This window comes from Tyto alba, unplaced genomic scaffold (genome assembly GCF_018691265.1).
Source record: "Tyto alba isolate M040663 unplaced genomic scaffold, T.alba_DEE_v4.0 Super-Scaffold_14, whole genome shotgun sequence".
NCBI lineage: Eukaryota > Metazoa > Chordata > Aves > Strigiformes > Tytonidae > Tyto > Tyto alba.
The window spans coordinates 22,328,336-22,352,777 of record NW_024881276.1 but is presented as its reverse complement, the minus strand read 5'-3'; the positions used below and the strand labels follow the sequence as shown (position 1 = coordinate 22,352,777).

General features: G+C 39.7%; 1 protein-coding gene across 4 annotated transcripts in view; it reads right to left on the bottom strand.

Annotated features, from left to right (window-relative positions):
* Positions 1-22,609, bottom strand: part of USP9X (ubiquitin specific peptidase 9 X-linked) — a 106,876-nt gene extending 84,267 nt beyond the window's left edge. For 2 of the 4 annotated variants that reach the window (XM_042789069.1, XM_042789070.1), the window contains exon 1: positions 22,076-22,609. The gene's annotated coding sequence lies outside the window, so the exon portion shown is untranslated. The remainder of the gene's footprint in view (positions 1-22,075) is intronic. The other 2 variants (XM_042789068.1, XM_042789066.1) reach the window with 2 other exon arrangements.
* Positions 22,610-24,442: the final 1,833 nt, after the last annotated feature.

Genomic DNA, 24,442 nt, shown 5'->3' with positions numbered 1-24,442 from the left:
CAACACTAGGAAAAGACAACTATAGTTTTGACTCCACATGCTCCCTGTTCCGAAGACACCACTTGCTGCAAGCAGCATTCCAAAAGGGCACCAGCAGACTGCACAGAGGACGCCAGACACGGCAGTGCCCTTCAGGAGGGGCCTCTGCTTCCAGGCTCAAGCATCCATACAGCTGCACATCCAAACCTCACCTCAGCTTCTACAGCCAGCAACCTCGCGCCTGTGTGGTGGAACAGGTTAATTTTGTTTGGGGAAGAACAGAAATCAAGTACCTTTATGAAAGCCAGGAAAAAAAAACAACAGGCATAGGTTCCTGGGTGCATGCTAGATAAGACGCAAATGTGTTCTGCTACAGGGTTAACGCCTAACAGCAAATAGAAAGGATGGCATTTTAGCATATGATGATCAAGGAACATACATAATTTTCTAATACAGTTGACTTCTAGATCAGCTTTCATCTGAATTTCTCAAAGTCATCTCCTGAAAAGTAGCTGAAATACCTCAATACATACAGCCTTTCTCCTAAATTAACTGTTTATAATAGTTTTAAAAAAGTAAATACAAGGTGACAGATGACAACAGCAGACCTGAAAATACAATTTATTATTCATGTGCACTACCTAAGCACTATCTAGGGACACAGACCTATTTTTCATTTATTTAAAGTTTTCTGATTATATACAAGTGAGGATATATGCCACAAAATCTACTTTGTGCTAACAATGTGCACCAGGATACCCGTCTACTCAACAGGCAGAGCTTTCTAAAAATCATGCAACTATGCTAACAAAAAATATTTTTATTTTTTCTCCAGCACTATTTATATAATGACATTCCTATGTCATTGGGATCTCACAGAAAATATGCTTTTACATTATAGGTGCTGTATTGCTAAAAATCTTAACTGCAGCAAATACAAATTTTAGGTTGAAAAGTATCACAGATTTGTTTCATAAAGGATTCTGGGAACTACCTTCTTAAAAATCCTAATAAATACTGACTCATCACAAAGGTTATGACATAATTCTAGTCTAAAAATTCTAGACTTAAGAATCTAACCTATTCCTTTCTTTTAATCAAAACGACTTCTCATCTAGAAACACCTCCCCCAAAACTGTAACACTGACCTAATTCAGTAGTTACAATCTATACACACCCACACACATTTATAATTTTCTTTCTTCTGTGCCTTGTGTCTTTCAGGAAGAAGGAAATTATTTATATAATCAGAACAGTAAACTAGAGGTCCCAGCAATTTGCTCATTAACACTGACATGCACTTAAATTGAAATGTATTCAATGATTAATAAAAAACTTGTCATTAGGCTACTATTCAGTAGATCAAGAAGTGTCTAACTTTCAATGTTTAAAAAATACCTGATAATAAGCAGAGAAATGGTTACTTCAAATAGTTTATATTACAAAGACAATGAATTTAGATTCTTTCTCCAAATAAAAAGGAGAGTGCACATAGGACTTAGTCAACTGCATCAGGCTCCAACACATTATTTCAAAGCAACAAATTTCAAGGAAATATAGTAACAAACAGATTTTGAGTAACTCTGTTGTGAACTAAAACTACGTTCATTTAAAAATAGCTTCAAGTAACCTTTTTCATTGATCCTTCCCCATCATGCATCTAAAATTGTCTGTCACTGGATTGACACCTGGCAGCGTAAATTTCTGGAACACTGGAAGCATCCATGCAAACATACAATTCTATTTGCCCATAATATGATATGACAAAATAAAGAAGGATGTCCTAAAACATACTTCAGTTCTTTCAGAATTTTTTTTTAACTTCAAAGCTTAGCATAGAGACTAAGTGTAGCTAAGCTACATCTACTTAATGGTACACAACTTCACTTCGTACAAGATGCACCTACACCTACCACTCACATGAATGTAAGCAAGCAGTAAAAGCACAGAAAGTGAACTTCCAAAGGAAAGCATCACCGCTTATTGTCAGGTCAAGGGCAAAGCAGAGGGACCACAACTGTCAGCTCCATATATATGGTCTCAAAGGAGTCACTTAAATGCATTCAGATCTTCTATGCTGAAGAGACTGTAGAGGAATGCTGCAGGAATGCTAGCTTTAAGCAGTGATGTTTTCTACTCCTTGAGCAGCAAATATAAATATTACCTGTATTATAGACTTACAGGTGTCACAGCCTGATCCTATTGTCTTCTGCCCATATTTTATAGCACTGGGGAACTTATGTAGAGGTCTGGCTGAAAATGTAAAGTTCTGAGAACATTCAAAGATTGAAGCCTTACTGAGAATGAGATTTGGGGAAAATGAAGTTCAACAAGCTCTAAGAAATTAAAATGCCATTATTTACATGCCATATTAAGAAAGCCAAAATACTTATATATATGGCATAATTCAAGAATAGGGATTGAGGATTCAGTATTTCTCCCATCACTATTAAAGAAAAAAACAAACCCAAACAACAAGACATAGAAAGATTAATGATACAAAGACCAATTTTGATTTTTTTTTTAAATAATATAGCTCTGTTACAGCAAAACCACATGGATTATTCCCTCTTTTGAAAAAAAGCTTCCAATTAGAAAACAGGATAATAGTACTGGTTTCTCATGTAACCTGACTTGAGACATACTGATAAAGAGCTGAATCTGACTATGTTTAACTGTTTCAGGTGTAACGGGTAACCTAAGTTTATGATTCTCAGATTCCCTTTTCAAGGGATTAGAAGTCTCTCCTTCAGCCCCTCTGGCTAAAAATGACTCCCTTCCATCAAAAGTTTTGCACTCTCAATATAAAATTCTAATTGAAATACCAAGCTTGGAGCCCAAGAAATGCTAACCAAAACAAAGTGTATTCAGTCTGAGGCTGAGAATTCAGTGTTTGTCCCTGCATGTCAAGGCAACAAAACTGACATATTCAAAATGCATTAACTTCTCTCCACATGGTGTAACTTCCCAAAAGACTTCCAAAAAAACAAGGTAAGCCCTTATACCACTCAAAGGACTGTCTTACTTCAAGGCAAGACAATCAATGAAGTTCAGGTGCTGAAAGAGCACTGGACAGCAGCAAGTGTCTTTTAGAAGACGACACTCACTTACCAATAATTTTGGGGGCATTTAAGAGTTAGATAGTGTACCACTGGTTACTTAAGGTACATGATTGCGTTTTCCCAGATGTGTAACAAGAGGTCAGGTCTTCAGATCATACACTTAGTTCTGGCTACCAAAAAAAGTGAATTTCAAGTTCCTGCTCTGGAGAAGTGTTTTGCTTATGTGACAGTAAAAAGAGATGAATGCCACGGATACAGCACCAAAAAAGCAAGCAGTTATCTACAAAACCAGCAAATGTTAAGATAATTAGCCATGCTCCCTTCAGTGAGCTGCCACGATTTTCTGTAGGCGGTATGTTTCAGGCCACTGTCGTGGACAGAGCACTGAGCAAGGCTGGGCCTCTCACCCACTACAACCATTTATTCACACTCAGGAGCTTTCAGCAGGAGTTACAGTGATTCAACTGGTACGGAACTGTATCCTCAATGATATTCAATATATCTCAATGACAGAAGGAGGAGAGATGTAGAATTTACAGACCCTGCAATTCTGTTATTTACATTCTTGTTTTTAACATTTCCAAGTGATTAAGAAACTACATTCAAGGCACTGGTATGTAGATAGATAATGTGGGGTTTTATGCTGGGAGATGAGAATTTGGTCATGACAGTAAAATAAACCAGACTTTCCAAGAACAGAATGAAGTGAACAAAAAAAGCACCAGTAAATGCATGCACTGTAACTTAAGAAAAACAAACTTAAGTCAAGTCTATCTGGAAAATGCTAACATCTATTTTATAAATTGCTTAAATGATTTGAACTATGACTTTCAGTTACTATGCAGCCCTTCTCTTTAATTCACAATGAACATGCACGGAAGTGGGCAAGACTTCCTTCTACCTTGCATTAAAAGAACAAGCTACAACAGGAAACAACCTCTAAAAAAAAAAATCCAATCTAAGAACTTTCATACGTACATTTGTTTCAGGCAGAGTGTCAGATTCAATCTCACGCTGCTCAGCAACACGCTATACTTTCTTCCAATTACACTACAAGTTTATTTATGCAGGAGGCTGCCCTTCTGCAACCCAAAAACTGTGTTCTTGGCAATATAGCCAATTAGGATTGAATTGATATTGCAGGCCCAAGTGCAACCTTAGTCATTCACAGACAGCAACAGAACACTATAAGCAAGGACAAATAACAGATTGATGTTTACATTTAAATAATGTTCCAGATTAAAAAGAATATACACATTTGCAGTTGATGTTCTATCATCTATGGAGTAATTATTATTGTATCATGTCTACTTATCACTGCTTCAAGAAAATATACGTCTAAAGTTTGCACCAAAGACTGATTAAATGATCTCGGTTCCCTATTTCTGATTATTAAAGCTGTAATTTGATCATGGCCATATCAAATATTTCAAGCTGTTTGCCCAGTTCTAAAATGGACGTAGTTACACCTCTACAAGCTGTACATCAAAGCTCACTGTCCAGAATACTTTAAGAACTGTGTCTGGTTTTTAAATGCTAGGATTTGCAAGATGTTCTGCTCTTAGACTTTTTAAGAAAGATTTAATCTTACTTCATTTTTAAAAGGCCTAATTAACTTGGAATGTTACTTCAAACTGAACTGCTCTGCCTTTTTACTACAAAGAGCATTATTACTGGATGCTCAGAAGTCAATGGGGGGAAGAAAAAAAAAAAATCGAAATACGTTCTCAGTATTACAGGTAGCAAAAAACATAGGCTTAATTTCACTGGAGTAACGAGTGCTTTTCTCAGCAAGATGTGAATTTTTACAGAAAGTACTAGGGAATAGAGGAAATTTTAAAATTTCTGAGCACAGAGGTATCAATGGCTTCCTACTAGTTCCTGAAGCACTCTATAAAGAGGGAATGTGCAAAGCAACGTACAGAATAGGATGTATTACAAAGTCTAAAAGAGACAACAAACCAGACACCCAAGTTTACACAGCAGTACTCATCACCATGTTTTCTCTGTATGAGGATGTGCGCAACACAGCTTGTCAATTATCATTCTTCATAGGAGCAGATAACTATATTTCTGTACTGGCATTGGAAACTTTCTTTTTTATTAGTTATAGCAGTGGTTCAAAAAACAACCAGGTTCAGTTTTCTAATGGAACGAGCCTTTAAAGCAGTTTCAGGAGAACATATAGGTTTGTATACTAATGCAGGTAGAAAATAACACCTCATTTTTATTACACTTAAAACAAAATTTAGTTTTGGATAAACATATTGCAATATGCTAACATACTGCAATATGCTAAACAAAACAGAATGATGTATCCCAAAATGTGGTGGGTTGTTTTTTTTTTTTTTCCTTCATGCAATTCCTTTAATACATGGTCGCAAAATTTAATCGAATTGATTATCCTTATTTCTATCTAATATGTATTTCCTAGTACACACATGGTTATCGTTCATAATTAATACATTTAAAACATCCTAGCAACTACAATATAAATCATTATATAAGTGTTAAACAACCCAGCCTCCTCTGACATATTACATAATATTTCTGGTCTGAACCTAAATACAAAAGGCACATCAATGCCATAACAAAAAACCCAGTTTCCAATATTTATAATATATTAAAACAACTTATACTAAATATTTTAAAATCAGAAAACTCAGATAAGCTGTACTAAATATGACCAAGAATCCAGAGAAATCTACAGCCGTAACTCTTACTAGATCTTGAAAAACAGGATATAGTCCAAAATAGCACCAAAAGGAAGAAGGGAGGAGTAGGAGGAAGGGAGAACAGAAATCAAACTAACATTTCTAGAACTAAACCTGTTTAGTGAAACTCAAAGCCACTAAGGCAACTTTCTACAGTCTAATAAATAAGATCAATTTAATATCTTTCTTTATTATAAATGTGAAAGATACTAGAGACTACCTGAATTCTGTACTGCATTTTTACGTTTGTCTGATTATTTTTTTTAAACCTGTTTTGTTTACTGTAAATTTAAACTCCACTGATTGAAACCAGAATTATTAACACTGATTTTAACAAAGAGGGACAACATTCATAGCCAAACACTTCATGTGTCAATTCTGAATGTCATACTATTCGATATTACCAATAACATAGACAAAACTGTAAAATTACTAATGAATTTTGCCCATGGCACACAAACTAATGGGGTGATAAACAATGAGAACATGTCACAGAGTAATCTGGATCATCTGATAAACTTGGCACAATAAAATGTGTACTAACATAGCCAAGTGTCAGGCCATTCACTTAGAAAAAAAGGACATACAGAAAAGTTTGTATATATTGGGAAATATGACTAGAAGCATGGTTATTCTAGAAAACCAACTGCATGTGAACACCACAATTACATATTTGCAGAAAGAATAAATCTCAGGACTCTTGTCTTTTTAACAGAAGCATATAATTTTGGTTGCAAAACTGATAAAACTTCTGAATTAGTCTTTTACATCTAGGAAAAAAAAAGTAGCAACAAAGATATCCTCCACACCAATTAGCTGCCTCAACAAGATGAAAGTGCAACATGCTAAATCAAATAACTGAACCCATTACAATACTGGCCACAGGACAGAACATCAGAGACCCACCCACTTCCAAGGCTGCCTAGTTGTTCTGGGGTTTCTGACTAGTATTTATCTTATTCCCTTGCAGTAAGGGAATGTCTTAAAATGGGTGCCCTTTAAAAACTGCTATGTCTACTCTCTTCAACTTTTGGACCTATCAAAGGAAAAAAAAGAACTAAGAAGCCAGCTGGCAAGTACTACAGAAAGCGTGTTTGTAACTGACATTCTCTTTTCAAAAAAAGCGGTAATTGCCCATCAAGCACAAATAAAATCAGAAAAAGCAGTGAGGACCTGCCTTTTCCCTCCAACTTTAGAGAAGAGGTATTTTCTACACATGACATAGTATCTCCTTTTCAGTTCTGAAGCCAAAGTTATGGTAAGATATTGTTTCAGGCTAAGAGCTTTTAAGCTGTAGACTTCAAGAACAGAACCAATACATCTAAAATGTGTGTTTTCCAAATCTTTGGCTAGTCATGCAAGAAAACATTTCTTGGCTATCTGAAATTGCATACAGAGCTAAGACTACCAGCTGATACCACTACCAACTATACACAGCTACAATTTCAAATAAAAATAATGTCCATACACAGAAACCATTTTTAAACATAACTTTTAAACTGTAAATGATAAAGAGTAATATATTCAGTAACACTATTCTTCATACCAAGAGAGAAGGGAGGATGCTGAATGCATACCCAGAACACCGGGTAACAATGAAGTAACTGAAAGGAGTTAGGAATTGTACCTTCCAACATATGAGGAACTAAGTACCCTGACACTGTTACAGTTTTGTGTTTGAAATTAAAGCAGACAGCAGATATAAAATATAGACAAATACAGAACTAAATGGAAAGATCTAGGTTTAATAGGTTTGAAACAAAATCAGTACTAGTAGGGTGTAAAAAAATTACTCACATCTATACACAGGAAAGAATGTTGATATGTCTTCCACATTGAAAAACAAAGCCAAAAAAGCACTTCAGCAAAAGGCTCTTAAAAGGACTTCAATCATGTCAGAGAAGCAGTAAACACTGTTTTTACCAAAGTCTAGTTTTCTTGAAAGCAAGAACTCAGCAAGAAAGTCACTTCATACAACTCAAGAAGTATATTAGTTTCTACAAAGTAATGTTAAAACAAACAAAACAAATTTGACTTTGTTAACATGTAACCTTTTACACAACTCCACTAGCATAAGGGTCTATTACGTTTACCTTTTTGTGTTGACCAGTATTCATTTAAAGTACCAATGCAAATTACAACAAAGCCAAAAACTCTGTTTGCAAAAAGCTGCCAGCCTCACTTTTGCTTCATCTTTGTAAGGCAAATGCCCTCAATACTACACAGTAGCTTAAGCCTACTTGATTTTGTGTGTGTTTGGACATCACACCATTTCACAGCAAAGAATTGTTTTTTTCTCGTTTTGTTCAGATTTGCCATAAGAAGTCTGCAATATTCATATTCGGGTTGACAAAAATAAGCAAATGTTGATGCATCTGCACAGATTTTTCCTCCAAACTGCAAACTCAAGTTTCTTAACCACTTCAGAAGCTCCTTCAATTCCATCTTTAGGAATGGATATTCCTTTCTTCTTTCATGATCAAATCCTTGGACTTTTAACCTCATAAAAAATTTGGGGTTTGTATCTGATATTGTGAGGGTAGCAGTGAAGCCATCAATACATATGCAGAACTTCAGCTCTGCAACTTATGCAGGAAGCTTTTATTGTTATTTTAGGTTGTGTTACATTTTATCATTTATTTCTATATCAGGTCTTAAGGTTAACTAGAGAAGAACATGAGTTTTGTAAATTCCAAAAGCATCCACAAAATATCTCACTTCTTTTGGAGAGTTGGGCTCAAACCCTTAGTAATTGTTAAGATCCTTTATCCTCTAGCTCTGTTGACCTTTGAAACTTCTTCGGAAGTCATGTTCTTTTGCTACAGAACTCAAAATGAAATCTTGTATTTAATTAGCACAATCTTGTAGGCAGGATTGATGAAGGTAAAACTATGAAGTTTCCACCTCCTCCTCCAATGAACAGAATAGAATATTTAAGAATAGAATTATTTTCCAGCTGGTAGAGACCTACAGTGATTAGTGATTATCTAGACTAACTGCCTAAAGATTACAGGTAACATTAACTTCAGACAAAAAAAAAAAAAAAAAAATCTAAAAACTTCATGACAAAAGTTTAAATCAAAATGCTCCCTTTGATCTGTTATACTATAGAAATTTAATACTATTCACAACTTCCATTCTTCCTGAAGAACAGAGCAAAAAAGGAAGTAACACTTCAACATTACATCCTTGGAAGATCCCACTGAACCATACAAATACCCAAATTACCATTTCTCATGTTCAATGGCATCCCTAGCCTTGGTTTCCCCCAGGATACATAAATACATTGGTGTCTTCTGTTATTTCTGATGATGTTCATACCTTCTACCAGGCCAGGGGTAGATGCTAAATGGCTTTTGATACCTTCATTCTTTCTCATATATTTGAAGGGAAGCATAATGGTATCTTCCAGGTTCATTCCACTTGTGGCTTTTAAACTTGAAATTATTTATAGTATACTGCACTTAAGGCTTTGCAAAACTCAGCACTATAAATATTTGAAATATTGTCTAAAGCCATTCACCCAATGAATTATAGATATTCCTACATTATTTCTACATTTTACTTGCACACTATTCTTGTTAAATCATGCTTATACACCGCACCTGACATATCACCATAGCATGCAGTACTCAATGCCACTACCACAATTATACTATAAAGCTTCTGTTAGAAAAGTAAAGTTTAAAGTTTGCCTGAAAAAAACAGGCTAGCCCCTTCTGACTCCTTTCAAGTTTTCTATGGAGAATTTAAGGGCTTCTCTGAAGTATGTCAAACATTACACTACAGAAAATTATTATTAACTAATTAACTAACAATTATTAATAGTAGTCTGTACTCCTAATATCCTGTGACATTATCAACACATTATAGAAATTTTCTCTCGAAGTATAAAATTAACACACCTTATTGGTTGGTTAACTGCAAATAATTCAACCATGGTACAGCTTCTAAACCAGGTATTAAATTTGAAGCATTTCACATTCTTGAATCATGACAAAATTAACTTAATGAAATACCCAGATATTTTGAGATGCTTTAAATTCAAATAATCTAAGTATTCCCATTACTGTACTAGCTTTAATTTCACTTGTTTTTTTTAAACTGTTTTTCATGTAATGTTCAATTAGAAAGCATGAACTATGCACAGGAACTCAACACTACCATCATCATCATCAAGCATAACTTAAAATGTCTCAAATACAGAAGAAAGTGTTATCAGCATTAAAAATAATGTTTCAATAAACTTCTTCATAACTGCTTAACAAACTTAGCCAAACTTCCAACTAGTTTTCAATGTACCAACTGCCTAACTCAGACTAGAGATTTTTGTACGGTTCCATTCTAGCTATCTGCAAGTAAACATTTTGCCATTTCCTGTTGCCTTACAAGCATTTCAGTCAGATGATACTTGTTCTGAAAAATCAAGCTAGCACAAGCTCACTAGAGGTGTTATAAGCTGATAGCTGATTTTTTTTTTTTTAAGACTGTCTGCCTTAAACGTGCTCCATTCCAACTAAACTCATATAAGCCATCTGCTCTGGAGAACTTGTGTAACAACTCCTCTTAAAAATCCTGGCCTCTCAGCAGGGAAATAAGAAGTGGCAACAGGAACAGCAGTTTTGTCTTCTGTCTTAATGTTCCTTCTGCCAGCACAACTGAGGCTGTAGTTTGATACAAATGCAAAAAAGTAAATAGCAGAGGAAGTTGGATAGGAACAAGTATTAAGAACAAAGCAGGACTGGAAACAGGAGAATTATTTCCACTATATCCATACCCCCACAGAAAAAGAAAATGACTCCACTGGCCCAGAAACTTAATATTCCTGTATCTACAAAACCTATCAAAAAGCACATCATAACCTTCTTTATTAAGAAATGCAGGAGATAATGATCAATTACTACCACATCCTAGGGACTGAAGATGGGTTTAAAAACTCTGTCGCAGGTCTGTCTGAAAACAGTCATCATTCAGAAAAAAACCAACCCACCACACAAAAAAAACAATCTAAAACATGCATTACTACTAATATCCCTGTACTGAAAATGGTTAACAGCTAAATCCCATAAACCACCTTGCTATTGAGCACCTCCCTTCGGTACACAAAATAAACTATAAAGAAAACTGTAACATTTTCAGCTGAATCCACCAGCAGGCCAAGAGAGGCAAGAGGAATGTTGTAGCTGTTCTTTTTAGGGACAGTGCTTAAACCAGCACGAAGTGACAAATGCTCATAAGGTAGTTTTGCCACCACAGCTTGTACATGGATCTTTTCTGTTTCCACTGTTGGAATCTCAGTGAGAAACAGCAATCTTATTTCCCAGTAGAAGTATTATATCCTGATAAATTCTGGAACAGAAGTTTCGCTGTATTTCTGCATGTGGATAAGGCTTAGCTGAATGTACAGCTATGCAGGCTGTATGAAACCAGGTACATCTCCACTGTCACGAGAAGAGGAGGGTGATCTTGCTCGCTTTCATCCCAACCACCTCCTCATCACTAGTATTATATGCCCTTGCATCACCACATAGTCAGCCAAATCAAGAAGCCAATCTGGCTGAAAGGTAACTGGGGGAAAGGAATGAAAATTATTTTAGTTTTCAGCTGCATCACACGCTGTATGAACACTAACAATGGCACAAGAAACATGAAGAATATATAACCATGGATAGAACCAACTCTTTTATCATCAGTCCAAATTTATCGCGAAATGCACCCTGAAAGAGGACAAAAAAGGAAGGAAACAGAATATGGGTAATTACAGTCAGCACACATTTAGCTATGATAGCAACCATGGTTCACACACATTAGAGCCAAGATGAGTCTTGACAACACAAAAGTGTCATAAAGACCAAAAGTTTTCTCAAGCATGATGGGTATCACAGTAAAATGCCCATAGAGAAAGCTGTTTAGTGTATGATAAATGCCAGAAATGTCAGTTCATGAGCAGCGTAAGTTCAGTCCTGAAAGAAATACTAAGTAGCCAGAGCAAGTAAGTCTAACTGCAAGAAGTCTAAGGAGGTGGAGGCAAAAGACTCTTTGCCCAGGAAATTGCAATAAAGCCAGTGGAATACTTAACAAATCACAGTGAGTCAGGAAAATTAATTTAGCATTAACACTTTGAATAATCGGACCAAAAGCACATAAATCAGTAACAAAGCTACAGCAGGTAATGCAGATTATGTAAAACACAGAAGCTGGTAAAAAATTTACTTTTGCTAAAGAAAAAAAAAAAAGGCCAGAGTTATGAAACTGTAAACAAGACTGTACAAATGAAATATTATCTGGAAATTCAGGTCAAAACCCCTGGAATTAGAGATGACTGAGTATGAGTAACCAAGTACAACAGCTGTATCCACTGTGACAATCAACTTCATACTACTTTTTAGCAAAAGAAATTTTCATATAACAAAATTTTATGTCCATGTAAGAGAGACAGACATAAGGAACATGCTCCTTAAATTTGTCAAAGGCTCAATTTGTCATTTTTCTCCTACATAATTTGGGATTTTCAGAGTAATCTAGTTTCCACTGTAATTTCATTTCCATCAAACTAAAGTTGGTTTCCATCAAACTAAGTCCCCTGGGTAAACAGTAATCAACTGAGGTACCAGAAGAAAAACTGTCCATACCTCATTCGTTGCAGAAGTTAAATGATGTTTTACAAGAAGAGAAACAGAACTGCAGGCAGTCAAAGAGAGACCTCTGGATTATAAGGCAGCTATACAGAACCCCCAAGAAGTTAATTCTGTCTGTGGCTTGTTCATATATGTTGCTCAAGAAACCACAGATTTTTCAGATTAACCTCTTCATCCTACTCTCATTTTTCTAGGTGCTGAGATAAAGGCGAAACTGAGGAAAAGCAAGGGAGCACAACAGCAACTTAAGTCAACATAAACTGTGTCTGCAACACCTGAACATCTAACAAAAATCAGTTGAAAAGTTATGACGGGGTACTTTTGAAGTTTACAGACCCTGTGCCTCAATTCTTCATCAATAAAACAAAAAACACAAGCCTTTTAATTTACAGAGTAATGTGAGAAATAATACGTTAATGTTTGGGAAATGTAGAGCCTGAGAGCAAAAAGAACCTATCAAGTTTATTAATGGAGTAATAATTCTACTCAGTATGGGATTTAGACTGATATAACACATGCATTTACAGAATAAATTCTAAGGATAAAATACTGAATGACAATCCAATTCAATCCATCTTCCAGACTGAATGAGTCAAAGATCCAATGGGAAGAAGAGTTCATAATTAAGTGGGGGAAAAAAACCCACTGGTTTAACGACAAGTTTCATTCTCGTATTTCCCCATTTTCCACTTCTATGTAAACTTAGATGAATCTTCTTAAATTACCCATGGCTCAAGTGAAAATACCCTCCTTAAAAGGTAAAATGCTTAAATAGATCATGACTTGTGTATTTGTTCCAAGGCTCTTTGCATCATTTGTTTTTCACTGCACACAATTTTTAAGTAACTTTAATGAGCCATCTGATAATTCAACCGAAAAATTAATAACGGAAGCATTTTAAAAATCAAAATTTTACTTCTGCTGAGGAATCCACTCTGAAATACTACAAACCCAAAGTCCTGATGAAATAATATGTACTAGGGCTGGGAAAAACAAACTTTTCACTTGCATTTATCAAGAATCTAAGCAAAAATAAGGTACCTCAAACATCAACCTCATATTTACCAATTCAACAAAGCAAAGTAAAAAACCCAACTGATGATATGCACCCCTGTGATGAGTTGTCTATAAAGACACCTTCTTCCTAGAAAGAAAGTCTCTCCAAAGCATATACCTAACCTCACTGATTTTGGTGAAACAAAACATGTTACTCAAAAGCACTAGCTACGCAAAAGTATGAGAGAGGAAAGAAAGTCCAAAGGAAGATATCCACTAAAACATGTGGGATATCCACTGAAACTCTGAATTAGTAAGTAACACTTTTCAAAGAAAAATGGCGTGAGAAAGCAGAATGAATTAAACAGAAGATATTCAAGAAGGAAAAGCAAAAAGGTAAATGCACAGACACTAATTTTATCAGATCAATAAAATCTCACCACAGCGTTTCTTTAAAGCATACTAATTAACGCCAGACTAAGCAGGCAAGTAGGAGCAAACTATAAAAATTTAAACTAAAAAATCCTCATTTCTCATTAAGAGAAAACATCTTGAAAATCATGAGAGAGTATCTGAAGAGAAAACAAATGTTTCCAGAGCTTGTGGAAAAAGCAAAGTTTTTCATACCCACTATACCAGTCTACAGAAATGTACCCCAAAGATAAGGTCTTCATAATTCCTATAAATGGAAAAACCATTGCAGCTGGAACTGTTTAAACATCAACTTTCTTGTTGAGGCTTCTCCCCTCTTCCCCCCCCCATCCCCCCCCCCCCATTTCTGGCACAGAAGTCCCAAGAAAAAAACTTAAATTTGTCAAATACACTAGAGAAGCTGATTATGTTAGAGATATGGAATAAAGAATTACAGTGGACAACTGTAATTTAGAAGTTAAATGACATACAATAAACTCACATTTAAAGCAAAATTTTGCTGTTAGAATGATTGAAAGTAGAACGAAAGGGTTAGTCTTCATTGTAGGTGTAAACTACTACTATTTATCATATTTTCAGACCCATGAAGAACCACAGTGGCTCATCAACACTGAAAACCCTTCAACCCGTATTTTAGGTGTAGTATAGTATAAGCACATGAAAGTGTGAAGCAGCTCTCACAGAAGAGATTCTGATTCTCTGCTCTCAGCTGTTCATTACTTGCTGCTGGCCTAGACATAATATACAACTTCTGAAACACCTCAATCTTCCCATGCAATAGTCACACCTAAGTAAATATAAAGCATAAAAACAAACAGCACATCAAGTATCACAAACAATATACATTTTAGGAAAAGATGATCTTCTGAAGTACCAACTAAGGATCAATAAGCACAGTGCATGTGAATCTCCAAGTTCCTGTGTTGGCTACTACTTGCCAACAACAAAACTGAACTAACATGCTGGTCATCCATTACCCCCATCCAGCTGCCTCCAGGCACCTTATCCATAATTGCTACTGGTTCTAAATACTCATTCCATTATCAGGAAAGTGATATGAAGAAAAAAGAAAATTCATGACAGGATGCATTACCAAAGCCTCCTTCATCTGGTCAAAGTTCTTAGGACGGTGCAGAGAAGTGAAAAACTTCAGTCATACACCTGCTAACCAGAGGCTGATACTGATCACATGAGGTTTTTTTCCATGGCTGAAGACACATCAGCTTACAGCAAGGTTTTGCTACCACTATGTTTACCTTGCTGCATCCATTGCCAATGATGAAAACAAAGCTTTTTATTTAACTTCAAAGCTTTTCATTTTATGAAAAAAAAAAAATCTGTTTTCCCAATCCTAAAACATGGAAGAAAAGGAAATAATGGCTTCTCAAATGCCATAAGGGGAATTCATGTTTCAAGTTACATCTTCACTAGACACGTTACAAACTGTCAACCACAGCAATCTGGCTAAATTGCTACAAGAATAAGAACAGTAAGAGTTTTCAGGCAATCTGGAGGTTATCTTCCTGTCTTAATTACCAGAGCTGTCATGAAGAAACTTTGACACAGCAAGAGAGCTATAAAGCACTTAAGAGACCTGACATTAGTACCTCACCTAGGGAAAAAAGTTAATATATCATCTTAAAAAAATGTTCGTGTGTGTGTGTCTGTGTGTATATACACACATACACAATTATAAGCAGTCAGGAAAAGCACCTGGGATTTTAAGGTCCCACTGTGATTAATAAAGCACTGCCTGAAAGACATATGGAGGGCCATGCAAAACTGCCGTCTAAAACTGCAGAACAAGTCACTGGAGTTTTCACCTTCAAGCTCCATCGAATTTGTGTCACGGCTTGAAAAAAACCAAAAAAACAAACAAACAAACAAAAAAAAAAAAAAACAAAAAAAAACAACAAACCAACAATAATGGCAATCCTCACAGCTAAAGGATTCAGGAAAATGCATTAAAAGGAAATGTCAAAAATCACCAAACAATTAACATTTCTAAGTAAGAAATATAGAAAGTAATATAAAATATAGTTTAAATTATAGTTTAAGCTTTTAGTTTATCAAAATTTTGGTCTTTCACCGATCTATTCACCTAAAAGCTAAGCTAAGCAGATCCACCTTCTTATTTAACCTTCAAGTTCACGGATTTGTTCTGTTGAAACTTACTCAAAAACGCACTGAAGTACTTAATTGCTAAGACAGCAGAAAAATTAAACACCAAAAGATGCAAGGCTCATTCACTGAGATGCCAGTGTACCTTGACAACAGTGTTCATTCTCATCTTATATTAGAAAAGAGACTTTTCTTCCTCACTGTCAATTTTAATTTCTGCCACAAGAAAACTTAAGTTCCACCCACAGCCAATACAGGCCTGTCACCACTATCCCATATCACAGTGCTAGCCAGGACACTCCCCTCCAACAAAAAAAGCCTGTCTGGTAACAAAGGGATCATACCTGGCACACATCACTACTGTTTTTGCTTTACTGAACACATTTATAAACCATCTTCTTTTTCTTCTTCACCATTTCAGAGGATTAAGCTAAGACCACCCCAACACAAAACAATGCCTTTCCCTCTTCGCACACACAGTCCTGCTGGAAGTACAGAAAAGGTTAAGAGGCAATTAAGTGACTTAAGGATTGAAGCCTATGGAATTTATAATGTACATTTTTTGTGCCATTCCATGTTGACATTAAGCTGATACAAAAAAGTGTTAATTGTCTTAAATGCTCTTCTAGGGACAATTTACTATGACTTGAGTTTTGGGTATTTTACATGAAAGCTTGATGAAGTTAGCCCTGAAATTCCCTCCATGAACTTTTCATTATTTGGAGTACCCATGTGAACAACACTTCTGTTAAAAAATATACTAGGGAAGTCTTTCACACTTTACAGCAGAGAGAAGACAAGCAAACACTAAGGAGTCACATGTTTGTGCCTTGCCTTCAACACACTCTTGAATCTCAGCTTAAAAAAAAAAAAAATTGGAAAAAAAGATTTCCTCTGTAAGAGTTCTCCATTCACAGATGTACATCTTTAAGGAATGATGCAATGTGGAATTCCCCTCTTATGAGCGAATTCATGGCTAAACACTAACCACCAAAGAGTATGATTTGCTAAGATGTCCATGCAAAGTTCTACATGCAAGAAAATCATTTTTCTGTTGGAAGTTACATACGTAAGGAAAACAAAAATCACAAAACAGGAATACGTACTGGTTTTGTAAGTAGATCAAGGATGCTACAAATAAAAGTTTCCCACGATAACATTCCCCATAGCTATCCATTACTTCTAAAGCAGCCTTCGTTTTAGCTTAATTGAGAAAGTTGAAAATACTAGGATTTAAAACATGACTAGATTTTAAATATACATCCCATGCATTTCTTTTGGAGGTGTACTAACACAAATAAGTTAAGTAATCATTGTCACAGTTAATACTAACTAATCCTTCTTTAAGAAAACCATGAATTAGTAATGTTTCCTTTAAAAAGCAAGCCATCCATATGGGTTTTATTCCCACCATTTTAATTTTTATTTGAAAACACATCAACAGCTGGCAACCAAAAAGCTTTGATATCAAGCAGACTGTATTCAACTCTTAAATAAAGTAACTAATGGCTTCTTGTAAAATTAAGCAAATATCAGAAAATGCAAAAGGAACTGTCTATGATGTTAAGATCCCTTAAAAAAACAACAAACAAAGAAAGAAAAAAAACAGAAAGTCACAACTGGCTACTTTAAGACCTTACTTACTTCCCTCTTCTCCTCTACTGTGGGAAGTTAACAACAGCTCTCCTGTAACCCTACCAACACTATATTTATATGATTTTACCAAACCAGATCTACAGAAAGTGCTCTAAGCACCAATGGGCTCAAGTGGACACCATAATGTCTCAGAAATGCAGTAGCTGACATTTTGAGGGTGCAAAGTCATGACAGGCCAGCTTTCTGCCACTATCTATCTATTCAAGACTCTAAACAAGACGATCTAAGTCAAAACACTGGTTCTGTCATTAAGCGCAGAGAGCTCTTAACCATATTCACAAGGCATGCTGCAGCCTTAAGCATAACAGAGACAGCCAATACAACACAACTGTCTTAAAAAGATAGCTCATTAGGAAACTGTAATTCATTATAACAGTGTGAGAACTTGAAGATGTTACTACATTAAAAAGAGAACAAAAACTACATTTAATATATGAAAATTGTCACTGCATTTTTCTAACGCATGAATCCAAAATAGCTCAAACTTCCCAGGTAGAAAAATTCAAGTCTCACTGCATGGAAGCATATGCTTATCAGACCTTCTTTTCATCCCTTGTCTCTGCTATGGAAAGACTATTTCTCTTAACTACCATCCTGCAACATGAAGGTTTACCAAACTGCTCTTCCTAAACATAACAACTGCTTGGCAACACAGCTAAGCAACTGACATTCGTCACTACTGGATATTGCAGAATACAAACCTCTTAAGAAAAATGGAATGAAATAAAGACTGTGGTGAATGTTCTATGCTGATGGTAAAGTGCAGGTATAGCAGTATGGCTCAATTTTTCATTCTTTCTTTCATTAGGTTTGTGTCACAGAGACAGTATGCATAACAAAGCTCAGTTGTGTAAAAAAAAAAGTTGTGTATATACCACAAACATCATGTATGATATAAGACAAGTCTACAGCAACAGCACACAGCACTGCTAGCTTTGCAAAAGGCAAGGTACTACAACAAAAGATAGACATTATCAAGCTGTGTTCCCAAAACATACCCTCAAGTACAGCTTTAAACTTCGAACTCTGATTTTAAACAAGGGTGATATAGATAATAAAACTGGATGAAACTACACAGTTTCAAGAGGAGACACATCCATGCTGTAAGAAAAACTTAAAATAGTTGAACAAGAGAAACCGTGTCCACACATTCATATTAATACTAATGCTAACATCCAGGAAACAATTTCCTGAAGAACACAAAAGCCTTCACACATACAGCTTTTCAAGTGAACAGAAAACCCAGCAAAGTTTCTTGCCTCTTCAGACAACCACTTCACACTGGTCTCTGCAAGCGCTGGATAAGCAAGACTTCTGGTTTGATTAAACAGTGTTTGTGATTACATGAAAAAGAATTAAAGTAACTAGAATAGTTTTTAGGGTTTTGCCAGGTTTAGCTTGCTTTTTTAAAAAAATAAATAAATCATGCTTTAAGTGAATAACAGTAAGGAACACCTTGATTCATTTACTTCACAAATGAGGTTATCCTGCTCACGATGTTTTCAAAATGTACCCACAGTTTTTATATCTCTTAGAAGATATAAAACATTATTTCTTGGGGCTGGGGGGGAAATACATACACACACACTCAGAGTACTGCTTAGCACAAAAGTGCTTGCCATTCAAATACCTGAAGTAAGTTGAGCTTATTTCTAAACCAGAACAGGAAGGACAGAAATATTTCCCGTGGAACTTAACATATTTTCAATACACACCTGACAGAACATAGTTTTAAAGCCATTTAAAACTAATTTGTTCAAACTAATAAATAATTGAATTCCTGTCCATTTTTACTCAAAGTTGTATTCATATTGAAAAGTCCTAAACTAATTTTATTTTTAAATGTAAGATGTCTTAAAACAAAGGTATTAGAGGTACCTTTACTTTCTTAAAAGTCTATTTAATTTTGTTGAATAGGCACTAATCCACTATTTCTGTTTATCCTCAGTCTTGCTTGTAAGAAATCCAGAATATTAGTAAAATGCAATAACCTAAAAGTGTGCACTTAGAACAGAGAGTAGTTGCACTGGTCTATGTGAGCATAAATCCATCACAATGGGAAATAAAATGTTTATGTAAGGGTGACAGTGTTCCACAGATACAGAAAGAGTAAACAGTTTTGCTACCACTATCCTTACTGATCACCACCCTCCAGATGTAGTCTTCCTGTCAATTCAATGGGCAGAAGTAACACCACAAGGGCAAATTCTGCAAGACATGAAGAAGCAGGAGCCTGGAAAGCTTAAGACAGAGGCTAACCAAAAGAAATACCATTAAGAAAACCTACATGAAAGTACAAGAGATATTGGAGAGAGGTGAAAAAGTTACTATAATACAATCTTACATTTATTTTTAGCTAGATTCCTCCTCCCCCCAAAAAACATGCTGATACTTGAGTTTCTTCCAACACAGCTTTATGACTATGTTTATGTTTTTCATTCAATGCTATCATTAAGCATCACCGTTGTCCAGGGTATTGCAACAGAATAATCAATAGATGTATTTTATATGCTTCCCCAAAATTCTTATTAGCTACTGTACTTTGTTGGTTCAAAGAATAAACATTACTTCAACAAAAAAAATCAAAAGCATTATTTAAAAAAAAAAAAAAAAAAGAAAACACCCTCATATATGACTTAGGTTTTGCTGAAATAAACAAATGCTACTTGATCAGGAACATTTATGGTGGAAAGTCCTGCCAATTTCTCAAAATGAAGCCTTAAAATATTAGGAATGAAGTTAGCTGTCTACAGATTTCAGTCACCCCTAAATGCTTCTTACTAGAGACACAATTTCAAGTGCATAATCAATAAAGGTCAATACTCCAAATACCCATCAATAGTCCCTTCCTAAACATAATAATTTAAATATCCATTTCTCAGGCATTTGAGAAGCCTACTGAAAAACACAGGTTACCTAGTCCATCTGTCATAACAAGTGTTGCCACTAGTATACTTAACACTGCATATTAATATCTAAATTCAACAACTTTTTAAAAATGCAGGCCCTGGTTCTTCAACTAGGTCAGGAAAAGTGGGCCTTGTACTAGCTTTGAGCCTGTGACTTCAGAGGGTCTTTGGGCTGATACAAACGTCCGGTGATACAAGTGCAGAACTGTGAATATAAATCAAGTTGCACAGACAACATGAAGACAGCCGAGACAGACACAATATGTCTACAGTGAGCCTGGGCGTCCTGTGAACATTTAATTAGAACAATTCTTTTCTAAAAGAATTTTTTTTTCCTGTAGGGTTGTGTGTTACTGTACATCTTCAAAATACTTAACTGGACTTCTGAGGGAGGAACCTGAAAATAAAATATGGCATCTTAAAAACCACCTCAACATTTTTTGGATGCTTCTATGAGAACAAAATCACTTAAGAACAAAATGAATAATTTTCAAAGTCTATTCTCTCTGTATACAAACAATGCTGCACAACGTGAGGCAGTACACATTAACAGTGATTACCAACACACAAAAAAAATCCAACCACCCATCTGGTTTTACCAACTGGTAATTCCCTGTTTTCTTGAGGACAGTAACAGAGAATAACCATGGCCAAACTGCATGCAACTACCCCTGCCGCACACCTTAGACAAGCAGAGAGGGTTACGTTGCCTAAAATAAATCGCAGCAGACAAGCCCCAAGACATAACTTGGAGAAGCGGCGGGGTGAACTACAGGAAGAAGATGCGAAAAGCCAGAAACGTTTTTTATGCATGGAAATTGGGTTGCTGGAAGCCGAGGCTAGAGGAGTGGCCTACGTGTTAATAATGTTTACAGCGGGCGTGAACGAGCTGCTGCTGGCGGTTTTCATTGAGACTGTAGGAAAAGCGCCTCGGCAGGGCCTTATTTCCAGGCGTCGCCCGGGCCTACACGGCTCCAATCACTCCACCTCAGTAATGGCGTTCGGTGCGAAGGGAAGCGAGAACCAGGGGAGGCAAAGCTGGGTGCAGCGCTGCGGGGAGCCACCGGGCCCTCCTCGCCCGGCGGCACCGGGGGTGAACGGCGGGAGGGGCCGCCCGGCGGCTGGCAGAGCTCCCCGAGGGGCGCGGAACACTTCTACCCCCCGGCAGCCGGGGAAGAGGATGAGGAGCCGTCAGCCATTTTCCCTTGCCCTCCAAAACACCAGCGATGCAGGGCCACACGCCGGGGGCTGCGCGGGAGGCGCTGCCGCCACCCGCCGCTCGTTGTCCCCATCCCCCCCCCCCCCCCCCCCACACACACACACACCCCCGCTGCCCGCCCCGCGGGGCCCGGCTCGCCCCCTCCTCCCCGCCGCACCCCACCGTCCCGCACCCCGACTCGGGGAGCCCCATCCCCGGGGAGCGTCTCCCCCCTGCTCCGCTCGGCTCGGCCGGCTGCAGCGCCAACAGCTTCCCCCCCCCCCACCGCTCTCCCCGCGCAGCCGCTTGGCCTCGCCGCGGCCCGGCCGCGGCCCCCGGCCCCGCCCGGGCACAGCGCTCCGCCACTCACCCCCGCACGGCTTTTCCTTGTCCCGCGGCTGCTGCAGCGACGGCCCGGTGCCCTCTTAGGGTGCTGCCGAAGGAGCGCGGCCGGGGGCTGCCTCATCCCCGGCAGCCAGCAGGGCAGAGTCTCATGCCAGGCCCCGCGATCCCGGGCGTGCAGCCGGCTGGCTGAGGGGGCGGCTCCGCTTCCCCGGTTCCCCCCCGGGGCGGGCGCCGTGTTACCGCGACGGGAAGAGGGAGGGCGAAGCCGCCGCCGCTGCCCGCGCTTCGGATCCCGGCCCTGGCCGCTCCGCTCTCTTCGGCGCCGGCGGCACAGCCGGGGCGTTTTTCCTGCGTCACCAGCTCCTGCCCGGCGGCCCCGGGCTTCGGCTCCGGCTGGGGCTTGGCTGGGGCCTGCGCGCGTTCCGCTCCGCCCCGTCCGAGGACCGGGCGCACGCGGGGGAGGGGGCGCACACGCACCCCGCGCCTCTCGCCGGGGCCCCGGGGCTCGGCTGGGCGGCAGCGGGGGCAGGCGGCGGGCGGGCGGGAGGCGGCGGCGGAGGGACCGTCCGGGGCGGCTGGAGCGCTCTGCGCTGACGGCTCCGTGCGTGCGGGGGAAGGGGAGGGGGGGGAGGGAGCGAGGCGAGGCGAGACGCGGCGGCGGCTCCTCGCGCTCCCGGCGGCGGCGGCGGCGGCGCACCTCCGTCTGGCGGGGCCCTGGGCAAGATGGCGGCCCCAGCAGAGCCCTCCGCGCCCGGCCCGCGCCGCAGGCCCCGACCTAAGCGCAGCAGCGGCGGCGGTAGCGCCGGCGGAGGCTCCGCCACCCGAACGGCGTGACGCGCTGCCCGCCCCCGTCCCCCCGGGCTGTCACTCACGCTGCCGCGGCGAGGCCCAGGCCGCGGCACAGCCTGCCCCCACCCCTGTGTGTGCGGCGAGGAGGGAGCGCGCGCGAGGAAGGCGCGGGGGGGGGGAGTGGGGGGGGGGGGGGGTGTATAAGCGGTGGCGCGTGTGCGCGCGCGCTGCCGTTTCACGTCGGTTGGGCTCGAGCGGGTTCCATTGTGACCCGCCGGGCGAAGGCCCGGATAATGACGTCAGCGCGGCCGCTGCCTCCTAGGCCCCGCCAAGGTGGGGGCGGCCGCTGGGGCCGCTCCGCTGGCGCGTCCCGTTGGGCCTGGGGGTGTAGGGGCCGGCGGTGCCGCTCCGCCCGCGGGTCGCCGAGCGGGAGGACGGGTAGACAAAGCTGGGGGAGGGGGGGGGGGAAGCGGAGGCGGCCCGGCCGCCCGCTCGCGTCCCCGGGCGGGCGGCGCAACCGGTTGCGGCCGCCGCGGCCGTGTGAGGCGGCCCCGGCCGGGCGTGTGCCCGCGCTCCGCCGGGAGCACCCCGGGCGGGCAGCGGGAGAGGCGGGGTTTTCCGGGGCGGCTGCGGCTTTCGCAGCGTTTATCTCCGCTGCGGCCGCGTTTGTCCTGGGGCACCGACGGCCGCTGGGCCTCGGGCCCGCCGCCTGACAGCGGGCTGGGGCTGGGGCAGGGCTGGGGCTGGCGTAGCAGCCCGCAGCGGTGAACCGCGTTCCTCCCCGAAACGCTCGGAACACCCCGCTGGTTGGGGGACACAGGCATCGCAAAAAGACGAGTGGATCTTTCGTTGTTGTCGTTTCTTCCTTTAATACCTTTGAGTTTATGTCAATGACCTGAAGTCAGTAGAACCCCAAACTATGTAGGCGCTTTGTATAGCCATCAGGGAGACTTCAAACCTGGATTTAAAAGCTGTGAAAAATGGGAAAGCGTGCCTCGTGGAAGCACCAAAGTTGGGCACACGTGGGGAACTTGGTCTTGGACAGTACCAGAAATGGTGCTTAATGTTTTGTTTGTATTCCAAGGTCAAAGTTTAATTTTAACAGCACCATTCAAGAATTTCAGAGCAGGAAGTGAAAAACACAATATCCAGCTGAAAACACAGGAGGAATTTGGTTTGCATGGGTTGGAATTTGCTCAAGAGGCGAGGGCTAACAGTCTTAGCTCTTGTGCAAAATGTTTATCTTTTGGACTGTGCAGCGACAAAGACTAAAATACCAGTTGCTCATTGCAGGAGCCGTGGGTGGGTGTTTTTCTGTAAAAAGCTAGAGCTCAAAACCAAGTGGTGGTATCTACTGTTATTTCCTATTTTAACAGAGTTAGCTCTTTTTCTAATCACTAGGTTGTATTATTTGAGAAGGAAATCTGAAGTATATCTCTGCATTAACCACTCAGTAAACAAAACAAAGGATGCAGCTGCTTCATCACTATACAAGTGCAACAGTTTGTTTACTGAAAGTATAGTTTTACATGTGTTCTCCTCACCAACAATAAAACTGAGCCATAGTCATGGTGAAGATCTGTGTAAGAGTAAGCCTGTTCAT